At 42.0% G+C, this 18,994-nt stretch overlaps 1 protein-coding gene across 1 annotated transcript in view; it reads left to right on the plus strand.

Moving 5' to 3' along the window:
* Positions 1–4,525: 4,525 nt before the first annotated feature.
* Positions 4,526–18,994, plus strand: part of CALCRL (calcitonin receptor like receptor) — an 85,777-nt gene continuing 71,308 nt past the window's right edge. Inside the window, exon 1 of the mRNA XM_063118582.1 lies at positions 4,526–4,668. The gene's annotated coding sequence lies outside the window, so the exon portion shown is untranslated. The remainder of the gene's footprint in view (positions 4,669–18,994) is intronic.

Here is an 18,994-nt window from a genome sequence, read left to right on the forward strand (position 1 = left end):
GCTTCTAGCCTGGGCTAAAAATAAGTAAGTGCAACATGGTATGGGGATTCCCTGTGCTGCTATATCCATGGATCCCGTGTCCCAGCTACAGATAGGCTGACGTGCATTTGATGCACTGACAGCCTGAGCCTGTACGTGTTTCCTTAAAAGCAAATCCCGCTGTGCTCAATGGGATTTGCTTGGAAATTAACTTCAATCAGTGGCAGTTACTTCCAAGTAACCATTCACAGGTTTGCAGGACATATGCAGATCTCGGAAAGATCACATCTTCCTTCTGCACTGTTTAGTTGATAGTAAAATTTCCACCATTTTGGCAAAACATTTGTGTGAAATAAATATTAGAACTCTTTCTAGAGCAGGGATGGGGAAATGCACGGCCCTCCAGATATTGCTGGACTGCAACTCCCATAATTTTTCGTCATTGGCTATGCACGCTGGCAAGAGCTCATAGGAGTTGCAATACAGCAACATCTGGAGGACCACATTTTCCTCCATCCCTGTTCTACAGTCATTTGCTAGCAATTTCGAACAGGGTCCTCAGAGTGAGACAAAGGGCAGGGATTTACTCTGGAAAACGCTGCCAGACATTCTTCTGCTGCAGTTGGCGGGGTTCTCCAGAGCACCCACTGTAGTGCTGCCTTGCTCCAGTAGGGGAACTCCTGGTGGTGGTGGTGGGGAGTACACAATTCCACAGCCCTCCTGCTCTACCACCTGAGGCAGGGGATTCACCCCACATCATGTGGGGTGACCTTGGTGCTCAGGAGCTCCACCACACTTGCCTCACATGTTTTCATTATAGCTGTAATCACACAAGCTCCTGAGGTGAGCCAGATCTAAAAATCATTGCAATCCCATCATGGTGACACTATATTCCTCTTGCCCTACCTTGTTGGACACACAATGATATCTGTTGTGATAGTTTTGGACAATGTGGAATAAAAAAGCAGGAGATAACACTATGAAAGTGGTATATGCGATGTGCCCGAACAATTATCAGAGCACTTCAATACCACTATAAAGCAGTGTAGATCCACCAATGCTGCACACCTTTCTGCCCCACTTGCTAAGAAGAAATCCCTAAATCCACACATTCTGTCTTCTGGCTGCCATTAGGAGTAATGCCTTGTCTATGCTACCAACTCTTTTGGTAAAGCATAGCTCTCTGTCCCTTGTTTAGCGCTTAATTTCCAGAGGGAGAGATACCAGGCTTCAAGACTGGCTTGGAAAACTTTGCTCCAACTAAGTATCCCAGATATCCAGCAACCTAGCTAGTTGTGGTTACACAGCAGAGACGGAAAGGTAGTCCGCACGTGCTCAGAGGCAAACATGTTTAGTTCAGAATTTCCAGGTCTGAACCATCGGTATTGAGAAGAGGTTCCATGGCTCTTCTCAAGGCTCAGGAAGCCTGAGAGATCTTGGCCTGGGTTCAAGCCATTATCTGCAAAATAGAAAGAACAGTAACTTACCATGCAAGTTTGTTCCAAACCAGACAAACACAGTTTTTAATTCTGTCCACACTCATCTGACATCAGAGACACTTATTTCTGAAAGAATACACATTATCATAATCATCCCAATCAGCCACTGAGGAGGTCCAGGAGAGACATGTGGGACCCCCTTTAACTTTACAACAACCCTATGAGGTAGGTTAGAGTAACAAAGTCACCCAGTGAGTTTCATAGCATGCTATATTTATTTACCATTTATTTACAACATTGGTGAATAGCACCTTTTGCCCAACTGGGGTGATATTCAGTGGCACCGTAAAGAAGACACCTTAAACCATGGCTTTAACCACGGTGGTTAAGCAGAAAGCCGGGCTGTGTTCAGAAGAAAACCTTAAACCACAGCTTTAACCTTATTCTCCGTGGTTGCAGCCATGGTTTAAGGTGTCTTCTGAACAGCCCCAATATGGGGCAGTTTGGGGGACAATTGAAATTAGAAAAACAGGATGGTGGAAATGGTGCCCCATAGCACTGCCGTTGGTTTGGGGTCCTGCAGCTGATTTGACCTTTGGGGAACTTCCCTCCCATTGGAAATCCAACCATGGATCTCCCTTCATCATATGAGTGAAGTTTTGAGACCTGGGTTGCTTCCAGACTGCTCCTTGATGCTACCAATCTGATAGACGTGTTTACTTCTTCTGTTTCTCTCTTTGTCCCTCTGTTTGACAGATTTTCTGCAGTAAGTACAAAGCCGGTCAAAGTGGTTGGAAAACAAGTGTGGGTTATGAGTGGAAAATGACACTGTCGACCTCCTGTAAATTCTATGGATGAGGCTAGGCACAGCAAAGCCCTGTTCAGAAGACATCTTAAACCATGGCTTTAACCAAGGTGTATAAGGCAAAAAACTGTGATTAAAGCCATGGTTTAAGGTGTCTTCTGAACAGGGCCCAAGAGAGTCACCTGGAAGCACCTCCATACTGTAGCCACTACAGCATAGTAGTACGGCAATCCTATACATGTTTATTGGAAATAAGTCCCACTGAATTCATTGGGGCTTAGTCCCAGGTAAGCTTGTATAGGATTGCAGCCTAACTCCTGCGGCCCCTCTGTCCCACTAGCCAAGAAGCAGACTATAATGTCAGTGTTTTTGCTTCATTGGTATCACATTCTATCCTAACTCCAGACTCATTCAGCACAAACCAGACTAGACTAGAAGGGGTCTATTTTGCAACGGAAAAATGAGCAGAAGGAGCAGCAGGCACGTGGGAGATGGCCGTCATCTAAAGGATGCGCAAACATCCATAAGTGGGCAGCAGCGAGCGTGCGATAAAACGATTGTCTGATGATGCTTGATACCTACACCTTGTGTCATATCAATACGATATCATTTTAGTGACGCTCCATCCCTCTTGAGCATTTATACCTTATAGCGCACACAATGGCATCTGCTGCAGCATAATACAGAATGAAAAGTGGGAAACAATGCTCAGAACGAAGAACTATGGACCCCGCCATAAAATTCTATGAATGTGGCAGGGCGATGGGGCAATCAAAGCCCGCTCGCCGTAAGCATCCTTTATCATCGCTATTGGGCAGTACAGAAATTTAATGAATGAATACATAAACTATCAGTCTAGATATATAGGACTAGAAATCTCTCTCACACACCTTTCTAAGAACATAAGAACTTCCCTGCTGGATCAGACCAAGGGTCCATCTAGTCCAGCACTCTGTTCACACAGTGGCCAACCAGCCATTGGCCAGGAATGAACAAGCAGGACATGGTGCAACAGCACCCTCCCACCCATGTTCCCCAGGAACTGGTGCACACAGGCTTACTGCCTCGAATACTGGAGACAGCACAAAACCATCAGGGCTGGTATCCATTGATAGCCTTCGCCTCCAGGAATTCATCCAACCCCCTTTAAAGCCATCCAAATTGGTGGCCATCACTATATCCTGTGGTAGTGAGTTCCATAATTTAACTATGCGCTGTGTAAAGAAGTACTTCGTTTTATTTGCCCTGGATCTCCCACCAATCAGCTTCATGGATGGCCCTGGGTTCTAGTATTTTGAGAGAGGGAGAAAAAGGACTCCTTATCCACATTCTCCACACCATACATAACAGTGCGCTCAACATCTAAGGTCCTCCTCCGAGTGCCTACTCCAAGGGAAGCGCGAAGGATGGCAACAAGGGAGAGGGCCTTTTCAGTGGTGGCCCCCCAATTATGGAATGATCTCCCCAACGAGGGTCTCCTGGCGCCAACATTGTTATCTTTTCGGCACTGGGTTAAGACTTTTCTCTTCTTCCAGGCATTTAATAGCATTTCACAACATATGCTAAGTGGGTTTTTTTTTAATGGACTGCAGAACTGTTGTTGTTTAAATGGATACTGTTGTTTTATATTGTTATATTTTTGATGGTTTTAAAATTTTGTATGCTTTTAACGTTCTCTGCTTTTAACTTTTGTAAACCACCCAGATAGCTTCGGCTATGGGGCGATATATAAATTTAATAAATAAATAAATACACCTCTATTAGCCTCCTTTTTTCCAAGCTCAACAATCCCCATTGATGTAACCTTCCCTCCAAGGGGAGACGCTCTCTATCGTAGTTCTGCTCCTCATTCAGATCCTGATACTACTTTGGGTGCGTCAGGCTTGCAAGTTGCAAGGTAAGGAAAGGAGGTGGAAAGGAAACCCAGCCACGTCCATATGCACGGGCTCGGATGAGCACGGGTCCCACTCGCCCCTTCTCTGCACCTTCTCTGGGAACTGAGACGGAGCGAGGCTTGCCCGGGCTGGGCGGGCGCGCGCACGCCTGGGCTATTTGAGAAAGAAAGTAATTTAATCCTCGAAACGGGCGGGGTCTCCGACTGATGTAACAGGAAGCGGGGATGTTTCCCTCCTGCTGCCGATCACTTACAATCTGACAACGCTTCCAATTCGATTCAGACCAGACCAAGCCGTCTTCTCTCTCGGTGGCAGAGCGGGCGAGCGAGCTCGTACCGTGTAAGGGCGTCTGTTCCCTGGATTGTACACAGCTCTCGGGATCACCCTGCAAATATATACATTTTAAAAAATAAATAAATCCACTTCTCTCCTGGTTTTTTGTTTTTTGTTTGGAGTGGGCAAAAAATCTTCCGAAACAGGGAAGAACAAATTTCAATTGAGAGTTTCCGATCTCATTTCTTAAGGGTATCACAGAAAGGAACAGCTCTAGGTGAGTACAGATCCGAATAAACTGTATTTTCTTTTCTTTTAAAGAATGCGATCTTCCTAACATCTGAAGTTTTGCTTGCTCCAAAAGGGTGTAGGGTGTTTTGTTTTTTTTAAGTGCCAGGAGGAATTTACTTGAGAAACAACAGCCTTGGTTTTTTTGGAGAGAGGGAGAAGGATGGGTGCGGAAAAGTCCCGTCCCCCCCCGACCCGCAGAAAAGAAAAGGAACTTAACATTTCGCATGTATATAAATGGGTGCGATCGCGTTGCGTGTTAGAAAACCGATCCAGGCTTGGCTTCTGCCAGCAGGGGATGCGTTCACTTTGACACATGCTCGTCATTCTGTCGGAGAAGCCGTAAAATAGAATATGGGAATGAATCAAGTTTCACTCCGGGCATCTGGAAACCTTCAGCGTCTTTAAAGCGTGAGAAATAATCCTTTAAAGCAAATTCTGAGTTTAAAAAAGAAAGAAAGAGAAATAAAAGAACTAGTGACCAGTAGAACGGATTGATAATCTTGAAAGTGTAAAGTCTTTTTTAGTTTGGTTCTCTCCTCCTCCCCACCCCCCGCGCCCTGTCTCTCAATCCGGATTGGTGGCTTCCTAGGCGTGAGAATTTGCAGCGGTGCGGTAGTTCCCGGGCCCCTGTTGGAACCACGATGCAATTGATACAAGAGTTTGCAAAAGAGAAAAAAGAAAAGGTAGCAGGTTTGCAGTCTCGTGTTGTAGATGTCAGATCAGTTTAGCGGGACTGAGTAAATTGATCCTTATGCACAATTGGGAATAAGCCCTGTTGAACTCAGTGGGGTTTGCTTCTGAGTAAGCTTGCATGGCATCAGGCTATAAAGTAGCCTAGTACGAATGCCTTGTGTAACTCCTGTGTCGCTGGCTGTTTTTGCTTTGAAATTAGCATCCCCCATTTGATTTCACTGGGATTCTCCCCCAAGTCAATATAGATAAAATTGTAGCCTTACCATAGGATTCTGGGCATGTTGAACCCAAAGAACGTCTCCTTGAATTAAATGGAGCTAACTCCCAGGTAAGTGTTTACAGCCTAAACTGCTTAGGTTTCCATGACTTTTGACGAAATGTGGTTAGAATGGCTGCCTCAGGTGGCAGTCCTGGGCACACTTACCTGGGAGTAAGCCTTGCTGAGTTCAGTAGCACTTCCAAGATCTAGAGCATGCCTATTTCGAAAGATCGCAATGGAATACACAGAACATAATTCTGAGTCCACATGGTTAAAATTGGGATACTAGTGGATCTTCCAGTCATGGGACAATATAGATACTGCTGCTTTTTCTCTTGAAACATCTTTCACTTAAAAAGTGTTGCAGTTGTCAAAATGTGGAAGAGTGTGACAGTGTACATCAGGAGTAGGCAGAAAGCAATTGGACATTTATGAGTAGGGTTTTTTGAGTGAGTTGAAATAGACTGGAAAGTATTTCTGATTCAGTTGTTTTAATTGTGGCAACAAAAAGTTGCTCCCCTCCCCCCAGTTTAATGCTGGAATGAATAAAGCTGTGGGCAGGAGGCACTGAGGAGGAGTGGATTTCTCTGTGGAAAGTCTTTGATAATAAGTCCCATGACACCGGGGGTTAACACGCTCCCTACATCGCTTCTCCACCCGTGTTTTCCTTCCTCAATTTCCTTCCTCTTTCCAAAGAGGAAGTACACAACGAGCACTCCGCGCTGCTTCTCCTGCACACAGTAGGAGAGAGCAGCCATTCCAAGTTTAAAAAAACATCTGACTTAATGAGGGTTTTTTTGGTTATTGCGCAAGGAAGGCCAGAAGGGGTGGAAGGCGCGCGGGAGGCAGAAGACATCGTGTGAGGGACCTGAGCAAACTCTGTGAGTGCCCAGTAACTAAAATGCTCCTTGGATGGAGCTTTAAGTTCTTGCACTCCAGACAAATTCCTGGGTTTATACCATTTTAATTCAAAGTGTGTGTTTTGCTCCTGGCTCCAGTTGGCAAAACTTTGGGTTCTAGTAAAAAAAAAAAACTCTGCAAGGCTGACATCTTCTCACCTCTGGTGTACTTGATGGGTTAACCCAGGGCAGCCTCCCTTTCCCTAGTGATTTACTTTTCTGATTTGGATGTAGTGTTTACATGTAAGTTGCATTGCCATGACAGTCAGCTTCGGCGCTTGACTTTCTGTGTGCAAGTAAGCAAGTAGGGTGGACAGAAGTGATTAACTGTTGGTGGCAAACATCCCAGGAAGATGCAAGACATTGTGAGTGGAGAACTGTCTAAGAAATGCCCACTTCTTGAGTGGTTGCCCAAACTGACCGGCAGTCCTGCAGTAAATTAGAAAGTAGTTCTTGGCCTCTGCATGGTTTGTGGGTACAGGATGTGAAATCCAAGGGACGCCTTCACTGTTATTTTGGCCATTGGGAATTCACCCTTAAGTGCCTGGGCTACAACTCTGCTTCATTTGGGATACCTGGAAGTCAATGCAAGGCATTTCAAGCAAGCCCACAAAAAATAGTTGGAGCTTGAGGAGTGGAATTAAATGGTTCGGTGAGACTTGGTTTTGCTAGTTATTGGAAAGTGCAAACAAAGCCCCTGAGACAAGACCAATTTTATGAAAGTAATGGAGTTGAGCTTACTTACTGATAATTTGATATGCCTTTAGTATTCAAGGCAGCTGTTACTCATTTGGAACTAAGTCGGCACAGGGTTAACTTACAGTCATGTACCTTCTGAGTTAATTCAGTGGAATCTTTGGGGTTTACGGGGCATCCTCAAGCCTAAAAGCTCCCAAGTTGCTTAATAAGGTGCTCACATTTCTTGCATATGCATATAAATTCCAGTCAATTGCAATAGTTAGAAATTGTGTTGCTTGCAAAGAGAGCCACCCTGTCACGGATTCTTGTTCTATATTTCAATATTTTTTATTTTTGTCTGTTTGACATTTGTCATATGCATGCATTATCATTTTTGTGTTTTAAATAATAGCTAAAAAGGAATTGGATGTTTTGCGATTCACCAAATAAAATTCTACTCTTCATTTTTATGATCCAGATGGGTGCTGACCAGTATCTATTTGATCAATTCAAGACAGCGCACTGAAGAAATTGACCCTGTTCTGCATAAAGTAACATTCAAGCCACTAGAAATTGCCCATTTAATAATCTGTAGCAATGATGCAACACCTAAACAGTAATCGTTACAAGCCTGTAAGGCAGGTCAGTACTATTAACTCCATGTCACAAATGGGGACCACGAGATGGAGATGGAGACTAGCTTATTCTCAAGAGCTGGGTTTGAACCAAGGACTTGCTGGGCCAGATGATAGCTCAAGCTCTTAACTACAATGCTACATTCGTCTTGTATTTCTTTATTATATGTTGTGTGGAATGGATGCAACCAATAAGACTATCCAAACTTTATAGCATGGAGCAAATGGAGTTTTAGTGAGTAAATATATTTCATGGTGTCACCCAGTTATTGCTGTCTTTAGTTTGGTATCTGTTAGTAATGAAAATAGAACTGGTCTCAAACACTGCTTCCTACCTCAGATAAAAACGTATGAAGAGCCATGCTGGAACAGATCAAAGGCCTATCTAATCCAGCAGTCTTTTCCAATAATGGCCAACCTTTGTGGGAAACCCACAATATTTGAATGCCATAGCACGGGTCTGCTCATGTTCCCCAGCAACTGGTGTGCGCAGGCATACTGCCTCTGATACTGGAGGTAACATAAAGCATCATGCCTAGTTGTCATTGATAGCTTTATCCTCCATGCATTTGTCTAATCCCCCTTTAAAGCAGTCCAACTTGGTGGCCGTCACTACATCTTGTGGAGGCAAACACAGTTTAACCAGTCCTATGCATGTTGACTTGGGGTTGGATAAATTCCTGGAGGCAAAGGCTATCAATGGCTACTAGCCCTGATGGTTGTGTGCTATCTCCAGTATTCGAGGTAGTAAGCCTGTGTGCACCAGTTGCTGGGGAACATGGGTGGGAGGGTGCTGTTGCACCATGTCTTGGTTGTTCATCCCCGGCCGATGGCTGGTTGGCCACTGTGTGAACAAAGTGCTGGACTAGATGGACCCTTGGTCTGATCCAGCACGGCTCTTCTTATGTTCTTATGTTGTCCATTGTGCTGAATGTACCTTACTCCCTACTAAGTGTACTTGGGATCACAACCATCCAGAGAGCTTCAGCTATTGGGTGGTATAAAAATTAAATAAATAAACCTAAACAGCTTCAACCTGCAAACTCTGGAATTCATTTTGTGGAGCTGAATTCAAAGCGCCACTATTTAATTGTTTCCCATAGTTAAGGATGCAATCCCAGACTTGCTCATGAAGGTGTAAGTCCTACTGAATTTAGCGGGACTTATTTCTATATAGACATGTATAGGATTTGCCCTGTTAGATCCAAATGTAGCATCATAAATTTGTCAAGCCACATGCAGCGTTATCAGCTTAAATCCATGTGTTTGCTTTTTCACACATGACGTATAAATCACCTTTCATTTACATCCCTCAATAATGTGAGTATAAAGCTACTTTTGAGAATAAGGTGGCCAGATGCAAAATAGGACAGGGCTCCTATACCTTTAATAGCTGTGTAGAAGAGGGCATTTCAGCAGGTATAGAATTCCTACACAACTATTAAACAATTAAAGGAACCTGGTCTTCTTTTAAATCTAACTGATGGAAATCAATATTTGATTCCCCTCCCCTGTCCTTCATTAATAACATTTCCATCCTGCTGGATCAGACCAAAGGCTATCTACTCTAGCATCCTGTTTCCCACAGCGGGCAACCAAATGCCTGTGGGATGCCCACAAGTTGGACATGAGGCAAGCAATTCTCACATGGCACAGGAGGGAAAGAGGCTCAAAGAGCATCTCATGGGAAAGTGCTGTATAGTGTGCTTTTGTGGTTAAATCCCTGGAAAAACAAGAGAAAGTGCAAACTTCAAAGTATAAATTGAAAGCAGTGGACAGTTCAAATGGGTGAATATAAGAAGTTCTACAATTCAGATTCTTGTGGATTTGTAGCTTGTTCTGCTCTCAGTTCTTATGTGGTATAGACAGTTGTGCTGTGGTATCCTACATCAGCCTTTCCCAATCTGGTGCCCTCCAGCTGTTTTGGACTTCAACTCCCATCAGCCCCAGCTAGCATGGGCAATGCCAGGAATTCTGGGAGTTGTAGTCCAAAGGGAATCAGGTTGGGTAAGGCTGCCCTAGAGAATGAAAGTGTTCGACAGCAGCCGTTGGATTAAAAATTGACCCATTCACCCGGAGAAGGAAGTTCAATAAAACATTTTGTAGTTATTTGGTTTAGTCATTAATACCACTGTACTTACATTCTTTGTGGTGGTGTCACTTTAATTTAAAGCAGAATATTTTTGAATATCAGCAATGTAGAAGTCAGTAAAACAATTGCTTCAAGCTTCTTCAGCCTGCTCAATTGAACGTCAAAATGTATAGCAGGTACCTCTGATCATATTTAATAGAATCTCCGTATGTGAGTAGTGCTTGATTCTCCTGAGTTGTCACAGAGAAATAATGGTGGTAGAATTATTCTTGAGTTCCCAAAGTTAAGACGATGTATATGGAGTTCAACAAAACCACTGATTGGAAATAAATAAGGTTCCCAAAGACAAGCCGTTTCTTTGACCCCTCTAGTAATTTCTGACAAGTTACTGACCTCTGTGTCCCCCCCTACCAATGAAGATTCTACATTTACTATTTTTGAAGAAATCTATGTTGCAACTTGCATCATTCATTATATTGTTACATTTATTTATTTATTTATTTATTACATTTCTTTACCGCCCAATAGCCGGAGCTCTCTGGGCGGTTCACAATGAAAGATTTCAAAACTTGTTGTGAAATGCACTATCTACTCGACATGCAGTGCACACAATGTGGTGAATGGACATCTTGAGTGCAGACCCCCTCCCATCAGTACACATAAATGCCACCTTAAGAGCAAAAAATTAGGGGAAATCATCATTAAAACCCACAGCACTTAATATATTGCGATGTTTGAGGCTCCATGATTGGCTTTGCATGGTGTGCTACTTGCCGGCTCCTTCAGATGATCTTTGAGTGATGCCTAGGAACCTGCACTGTTGGGCATGGACTGTGGAGGAGAGTAACGGAGACTGTGGATTGGTTAGATGCTAGTTTTAGTATCTTTGCTCCAAGAACCCTAGGCTGGCATGTTTGCCTCCCAACGATCTTGTGAAATAGGTGAGGCTGAGAAATAGTGTCTTGTCCTTCACACATGTTTACATCTACAAATTGTTTTATATAGACATTCCTAAATATGTAACGTATGAATGTAACACATAGGTTTCATATGGCATAACTAGGGAGATGGGGTTAAGTCTGAAAAAACTGGGTTTCCTACTGTATAATGTGTAACGTGGGTCCCGGTGAGCATCAAAGATGAGCAGGGATTTTACCCTACATCCAAACTACAATTAAGCCTTTGTATCACACTGGCTTTTAATCACTGTTAATAGCCGTAGTTTGGGGACAATCCTGAAAGCATATATATATATCGTAATTCCCCAGTGCAGTTGTGTTAACTCCTGTGGGAAAAGAATGTTTCAAAATGTTTATTTCAGTTTCAACTCAGGATTATACATTCAATGTGAGATATAAATATGCCTTGGAAGTAAATATTTCAACGCCATTTCTTTCCCTTCATATTCTGCTAGCGTTCATAATTTCTGAGTGAATCAAATGGGAACAAGTTTCTGTTTACAGACCTCACAGCGATTAGATCTGATGTTCTGGATCTCATTGCCTGTCTAGCTTTGGCACTGATTATAAAAAGCCCTCCCTGCTTGAAAACTTTAGACCTCCTGTTTTTTTGCGTTGAACAGAACAGATCTGTAGTGTGTGTTTAATAAATTAACAGGTTTAAATGACTGCTGTGAATTTGCGTTAATTCAGTAGGAAGGAAAGATGGGGTTGTCAGATGGCATATTTTATATTTTGAAGAGTTTGAAGAACCCAGATTGAAATTGGTGGAAGCAACAGATATACTTAACATCGCTACAGTAATTACAAGTGTTCAAAGAGCTTCATGTGTATTATTGTATTATATTGTATTTAGTGTTGTTGCCCACCTCAATCCAGAGGGAGAGGTGGGTAATAAATTTATTATTATCATCATCATCATCATCATCATCATCATCATCATCTATTTACAACCCTTAAAACAACCCTGCAAAGCAAGTCGATGTTACTATCCCCCCCCCATTGCAGATGGGGTGGGCTGAGGCTGGGAAAGAGTGATTTACCTAAGACTACCTGTTGAGTTCATGACAAAGGGAAGACTTTAATCGGAGACTTCCTACCACTTAGTCTTTTACATTACAATCCTATAAACATCTACTCAGAAGTATGCCCCATTGAGTTCAGTGTTGTAGCCTTAGCCACTACACTACCAAAATAAAAGTTCCCTAATTTTTGATGGTTTCATCTTATAACCATAACCTTCTCAGAAAGTCTGTTCCAATGCTACTTTTTTAAAATTTAGATCTGTGTAATTGTGTGCATTACATAAATTTTAGTAAGGAAGCCCAAATTTAGACCACTCCATAGCCAGCTGAAATAGACCACTCAATGCTGCAAAATAGTCCACTGCGCCCGACAGACAACAGGCTAACCAATGGTTGTGCAGATAGTCAACTCTGCAGAGTGTTGGTTATCTCAGTTGGTTATTTTGGGGAAATAGTCGACCATGGGGTGTTTTTTGCCTGACAGACAACACAATAACCAAATGTTGACAACTCAACTGATGGTTGACTACCTAAACCACCGTTGGTTAGTGTGTTGTCTGAACTCAGCCTGTGTGAGTGAATCACGAAATGTGTTTGAGAGGTGATAAAATATATTAATAAACCCAAAATTATTTAGCAAGACTAGCAACCCGAAGCTCTTGTAAGGAATTCACACCTTTGGCTTCCCTGCTATAGTATTCAGATCTCTTTTTAACTGGATGTAAAAGAAGTGTCCCTATTTTTGACTGTCCTATATTGGGACTGAGGAAAGGGAAGCTCCAGTTGATAGCATGAAAAGTAATCAGAGAAGAGGGGTTATATGGGTTCAGTGGTTGTTGCATGCTCCAATCTCACTCTTAAAGTTAAATATGCTATTCCAGATTATGTGCATGTTTCAAAACAGCACCAGTACACCTAGCTTTTAGGATTGGATCTCAATGGGATATTAGGTGCTTGGATTCAGATACAAAACTAAATGCACATGCCTCATAACCGTTGGGGTGAGGGATTAGTAAACAATTTTCTTGTCCAGATAAATTGAAGTGCCAATCAGAGAAAGCTTGGGCTTCAGTTTATGTGTACTTTCTAAAGAAAAGTAGCAATTTAATTGTACAAGGCCAATGTATTTTGTTTGCCGGATTCCATACTGAGTGCAAAATGCCCCTTTAGATTTTGCCCCTGACTTCAAGTCCTTACTACCTCCACCTAAATGTACTGTGCGATATATGCATTTTGGATCAAGATGCCAAAACTTTCCTTAATTATGTTGTAAATCTTGCAGATCAAGCTGTGATTATTAGTGTTTTAGGAAAAAGGATAAGGCTAAAATAGTTTTGTATAATGCAAAAGACATAAATTAGTTTTCTTTTACGGAAGTTGCACTTACTAAGTAATTTAACTCCAAAGACTTTGAACAAAGAGAAGAAAAAACATTGTCACAGCTCCAGGGTAATAATAATAATAATAATAATAATAATAATAATAATAATAATAATAATAATAATATTTAATGGTGGAAATAATATAATACTAGTAGTAGTAATAAATATTTCCCTAGAGTGGTGACTATTTTTTAAAAAATCTGTTCAAAGTCATTTGAGTTAAATTCTTCTTAGCTGCGGGACATTTGCTGCTGCAGCAAAAGAAGAAGAAGAAAGAAGCTATGTTTCTGTCACTCCTAATGGTGACCCTACCCAGAAACTGTTGGAGAAGTTCTTCTCCCTCTGGAAAAAAAAAAAATCCAGAAATGGTCCCCCTGTTCCTTCATCAAATAGGATGGAGAATTTCAAGAGGCCATTTGCTCACAGCTCTAGTTTTAATAACAGCAATAACTGAAATGGATCCAAGGAACTGTGAAACTAGTTTTACATAAGGGGGCTTTCGTCTTCTGTTGTTTCCTCCCACCCCAATGCTAGATAGTAAACTGAGAGCAGTTACAGAAGCAGTTTTGTGCTGTGATATGGAATTAAGACATACAAAAAATTCAGCTGGATTCCATGAACCTAAGCAGCTCTGTAGATCGCAGCTACTCCGTCTAGCAGTCCTTAGTACAGTGATAATGGGTTGGATCTAGTTGAAGTTATTGAGCTTGGGTCTCAGTGGAATCAATGGGACAAGTTTGACATGATTTAAATCCCACTGATTTCAACAGGAACTCGTTGCAGCTAATTTCATCAGGATCCAACCCACTGAAAATAGCTTTTTAAACTCCCAAAAGAAAATTTCCCTCATACAGTAGGTGAGTTATTGATATGCAGAAAACATATTGCTGAGCAAACAGCCTTTATCCTTACATGGAGATTCTGTGAGTGGAAATTTATTTCGTGTCTGCTTTTTGTCCATAGAATCCAGCAGGTGTCACTCTGGGGACTGAGATTTTACAACCAAGTGTGTTTGAAGACCAGCTGTACCGAAGTAATATATTTCCTGTAATTCATTCTTTTAAAGAATATTTTGATTGCCCCCCCCTCTCTCTCTTTTAACTTGGTATTATCACCTTCCTATCTGCTGCAGATTTTACCCAGTGCCTCCTTTGTTACTAACTGCCATAACTTTGATGTATGATCTACTTTAAGAATGAAACCCCCTCCTGTGGGGCTGCTGTTATGTTTGTCTCTGTTGATCCCAAGCAGCTGCTTTTACTACGCAAAAGGGCACAGTGGTTTCCTGTAGTGATTTTGGCTACAGTTTATACCTTTTATTCTGCATTACTAGTAGACAAAATAATACTGCCCCAGAATGGTAAGAGGAGTAGTTACGTCCTGAGAAACTTCAGCTACAAAGGAATGTACAGAGACAAGAACACTTTTTGTGTCTGATAGCAATAACAATGGGTACTTTCTCGGTTTGTCAATAATATGCCTATAATAGATGGAATTGTACTCTACAGGCATCGTAAAACAAGTTTGTACTGGTGTGTCAGGATTTTTGTGGGAGAGCGTGTTTGTTTGCTTAAATGTCTTGATACGATCTTTTGGACTCAGTGAGGAACTGATTTACAATGATGCTGAAGTGAGGAAGCCGTTCATTTCATGTATACAAGTAACTCACTTGTACTAAGAGGTACTGCTCTTGGTTGTTCTACAGGTCAATTTAGCACATTTGAGATCTGTTCCTTTAGCTAAAAGAAATAGCTTGTTAGCATGGCATTGCTATTATTGTTTTTAAACTATTGTGTGGTGTGGAAAGGGGATTACACAACTGACAATTTATGAAGATATAAGAAGCAACCATATTCTTTTTTTAAATAAATAAATGGATTATATACTGACAGAACTTGGATACAGCCAGGGGAAATACAATAACTGAAAACTAATGTTGATTATACGAGTCAATATGGCCCATTAGGTCAAGTGACTGAGTGAACACACGCTGGGTTCCATTGAACTCGTTGGAACCTACTTCTGCATATATAAGCATAGCATGTTCCGCTGAACACCGTTGATATGCATTTCCAAGGATATTTGCATATGATCTAGCTATAAGATCAGCTCATGCTCCTCCTGTTCTTTGGAATGAAACGTATCAAAGACTTGGTGTGAACTTCTAAGGTATATGATTACATTTAAAGTGGTACACCAAACACAAACAGTGCTGTAAAAACAACAACACAAAAATGCTTTCAGCTGGCCTAACTGTAATGTGGCTAGGTGATCTATGATACTCTGATACAATATGAAGATATTATTAGAAATTCGAACCACTCTGTCACCGAACTAGAGAGAAGCAGTAAATATAATTAATCTTGTGCATGCTTCCAGAAGTTGCAACCTCAGGCCACATAAAACATTCCTGTTTCCTTTCTTTCCTCTGTAAGTCCATCCTGTTCCTTTCTTATTTTGTTCCATTTCCTCTCCAGCGACAGTGTTGAATGACTCATTTTGGCAGGCGTTAAAAATGTGGCCGTGCAAATTTCCCAAAACCTTTAATCTGTACTGGTTTCAGCTATATGGTATCATCAGCACCACTTCAACCTTCTCTTAACATGTCTGTAACACTAACCTGTGGTTCAACCATTATTCTTGCACCTCTCCTCTGTTTTTTCCCCCAGGTGGGCTTCCTGCCTTCTAAATATTAAAAATATTAAAATACCACAGTTTGTTTTATTAGTTTCATCTACCAACATTTTTTTTTTTAAAAAAAATGCACTTACTTAAAACAGTGGCAAGTCTGCTCCAGGGATTTGGAGGCAGAGGTAAGCAGATTGGAAGTGAGGCAGGTGGCTACTAGGAGGAGGGTTTTCTCCGCTGTGGCACCCCGGTTGTGGAATGAGCTCCCCAGAGAGGTCCGCCTGGCGCCTACACTGTACTCCTTTCGTCGCCAGCTGAAGACCTTTTTATTCACTCAGTATTTTAACACTTAATTTTTAACTTAAATTATACTGTTTTAACTCTGTATTTTAACCTTATATCAATTTTGCTGCGTGGTTTTATCCTGGTTGTGCTTTTTATATTGTATTTTGTATTTGTGTTTTTTAACTTGTTGGTTGTTTTATGATGGTTTTAATTTTTGTGAACCGCCCAGAGAGCTTCGGCTATTGGGCGGTATAAAAATGTAATAAATAAATAAATAAATTGCGTGATGTCATGGGCATCTGCCAGTCAGTGCTATCCTAGGCAGGTTCTGATGCATATTTGCAGAACAGGTGCTGTTTTATTTTTCATAGCTCATCCCTGGAGAGCAAAGGGTATGTTTTTGAACATCGCAAGGATGATTCTAAACTGACTCTACAACTCTGTAGATAATACATCTGTCTTTTAAGGATTTTATCTTCTTTATCTTCCTCAGAGGCTTGGCCATAACTAAAGTGGAGATGTTTGGCTATTGCTAAGGTTTTACCATATTGTTGTTTTTAACATTGGTAAAGTTTTGATGGATTGGTTTTGTTTAACTGCTCAGATCTAAGGATGAGTCTAGATACTGGGCTAGGTCCAGATTTTTGCTCAGTGGAGTTCTACTCACCCTGGAAGAAGGGGACAGAATGCCAATTTCCACTGATTCCTCCTTCCCTCATTGCCCCTCTGTGCCCCTTAAAGAGATGTTTCAGACTGTTGTGCTAGGGGAATCACAAACGTCACTATCTGATTCTTTCCTCCTGTGGGGTATCTCCATGGAGGGGTATGTCTTGATTCATCCCAGTGACTTTTTTTTCATAATTTTCCCATGGGTACTTGTTAAAAATGTATGTAAACACGCAAACACCCAGAATGAAATTAACGATAAAACAGGAGAAATGCATCATTTCTTTTCAGTGATTTTCTTTCCCATTTCATATCTGAAAACTTTTTGATATATATAAGACAAAAGACAGCTCTTTTCTGTGCTTGTGCAGAGGAAAATCCTGGTATGGACCTGCAGAGCTGCACCTGACCTGTTTTATTTAAAGACCCAGAGATAAGGCTTCAAATCTGCTGACACACTAAGCTTCTCCTGGAGTCACATTACAGTGCATTGAAGGACACAGATGTAGAGACAGGCCCAGTTGGACAGTAGTAAAAACCTGCATAGCACATTTTCTACTATTGGCAAGCAACCGGTATCAGAGGCACCTGACTCTTTGGAAGAGTAGCTGCTGTTTTTAAAATGATTCTGGGGATTTCAGCATCTGAAAGCCCATGAATCTAAGCTCTGATTTAGACCTAGTTTCTAGTTAAGTTCTTGGCCTAAGAAATAGGTTATTATCAACCACAAGCAAAGCATGTGGTTCAGTGAGATCAAAAGGCTTGATATGCAACTTCTTGGAGAACTGGGGCCTTAGCTAGACCTAAGGTTTATCCCAGGATCATCTCAGGGTCATCCCTGTTCATGTAAATGACACACAGGATATCCCGGGAGCAGGCAGGGACAACCCCGGGACGACCCCGGGATAAACCTTAGGTCTAGCTAAGGCCTATGTCTTCTGTCATGATTTCATTTTTGAAAATAATAGAAGCCGATAAGGCTGGTGTAGGAGAAAATCGCAGTCAGGAAGAAAAATAACTGATCCTGGAGCTAAAGCAGTTTGTTTCTGGATGGGCCACTGCCAGAGAGTTGGCAGCTGTCTTGGCTCTGTGGGATTCACCATTGTAGTGATTCATTTTGCTATGGTTTGTAGCAGGAGTGTCGAACCTCTTTCAGGCCAAGGGTCAAATTCAATTTCAGAGATGCTCTTGGAGACCACATTCCAGTGGTTGGCAGGGCTTTTGGGCAAAATGGGGCATGACCAAAGGCAAAGGGGGGGCAGGGCAAAAATGCCAGCATGGTTTAGCTTAAACCTCTTACTGCCAGTAACTAGGCCTAAGCAGAGGCGTTTCAACTTCTTGGGCAGGATCTACACTACTGCTTTATAATAGTTTTTTGACAACTGTTGGGGCCCAGGACACAATCCGTATACCACTTTCAAAGTGTTATATCCTCCTTGGTGTAGAGCTGGCCGTAGAGTGGGGTGGGGGAACTCTGCGGGAAAAGTCGAGAAACTACCAAATGCTCAGGAGTCAGTGGAAAGAGGGAGGGGGAGGGGGAGGGGCATGGCTATCTAGGGAATCCTAGGGGGCTGAATTTGGCCCCCAAACAGATTTGGCCCCAAGGCCTGGGGTTCTGCACCCCTTGTCTATAAGCTAGTTTGGGGATTAGCGTGCAAGAGAGCAGTCTGAATCTGGTGGTAAGGATCAGACTGGGAATAAAGTGAGAAAAGTCATACTCCTCACAGTGGACCGGGTGGAATGTCAAGCACTGGGGTGATGTGACCAAAGAGATTCACCACCCCCTCAGATGTCTGGGATGGAATCCTGTTAGGACCTAAGAGATTCTGGAAACCACAAGAAAATCTAGAAAGTTCCTGCTGCTGCCCAGACCACATACACTGTCTAAAAATGACTTGTTTGTTCTTCTCTGGCCCTCTATACTCGGGATTTGGCATCCAACAGGGCTTTTCTGGGGAAGAAAGTGGTGAGGAATATATAAATTCAGTCCCGGAATCGATCATTGTAAAGGCCGTCTCCTGCTGGGCTCCTATTGAACCAGCTGCACTTAGCAACACACAAGAATTCTACAAACGTTCTTTCAAAATGCAAAGCAGTCTAATGACTTCTTA

The sequence above is a fragment of the Elgaria multicarinata genome, chromosome 2 (genome assembly GCF_023053635.1).
Source record: "Elgaria multicarinata webbii isolate HBS135686 ecotype San Diego chromosome 2, rElgMul1.1.pri, whole genome shotgun sequence".
In the NCBI taxonomy this organism is placed as follows: domain Eukaryota; kingdom Metazoa; phylum Chordata; class Lepidosauria; order Squamata; family Anguidae; genus Elgaria; species Elgaria multicarinata.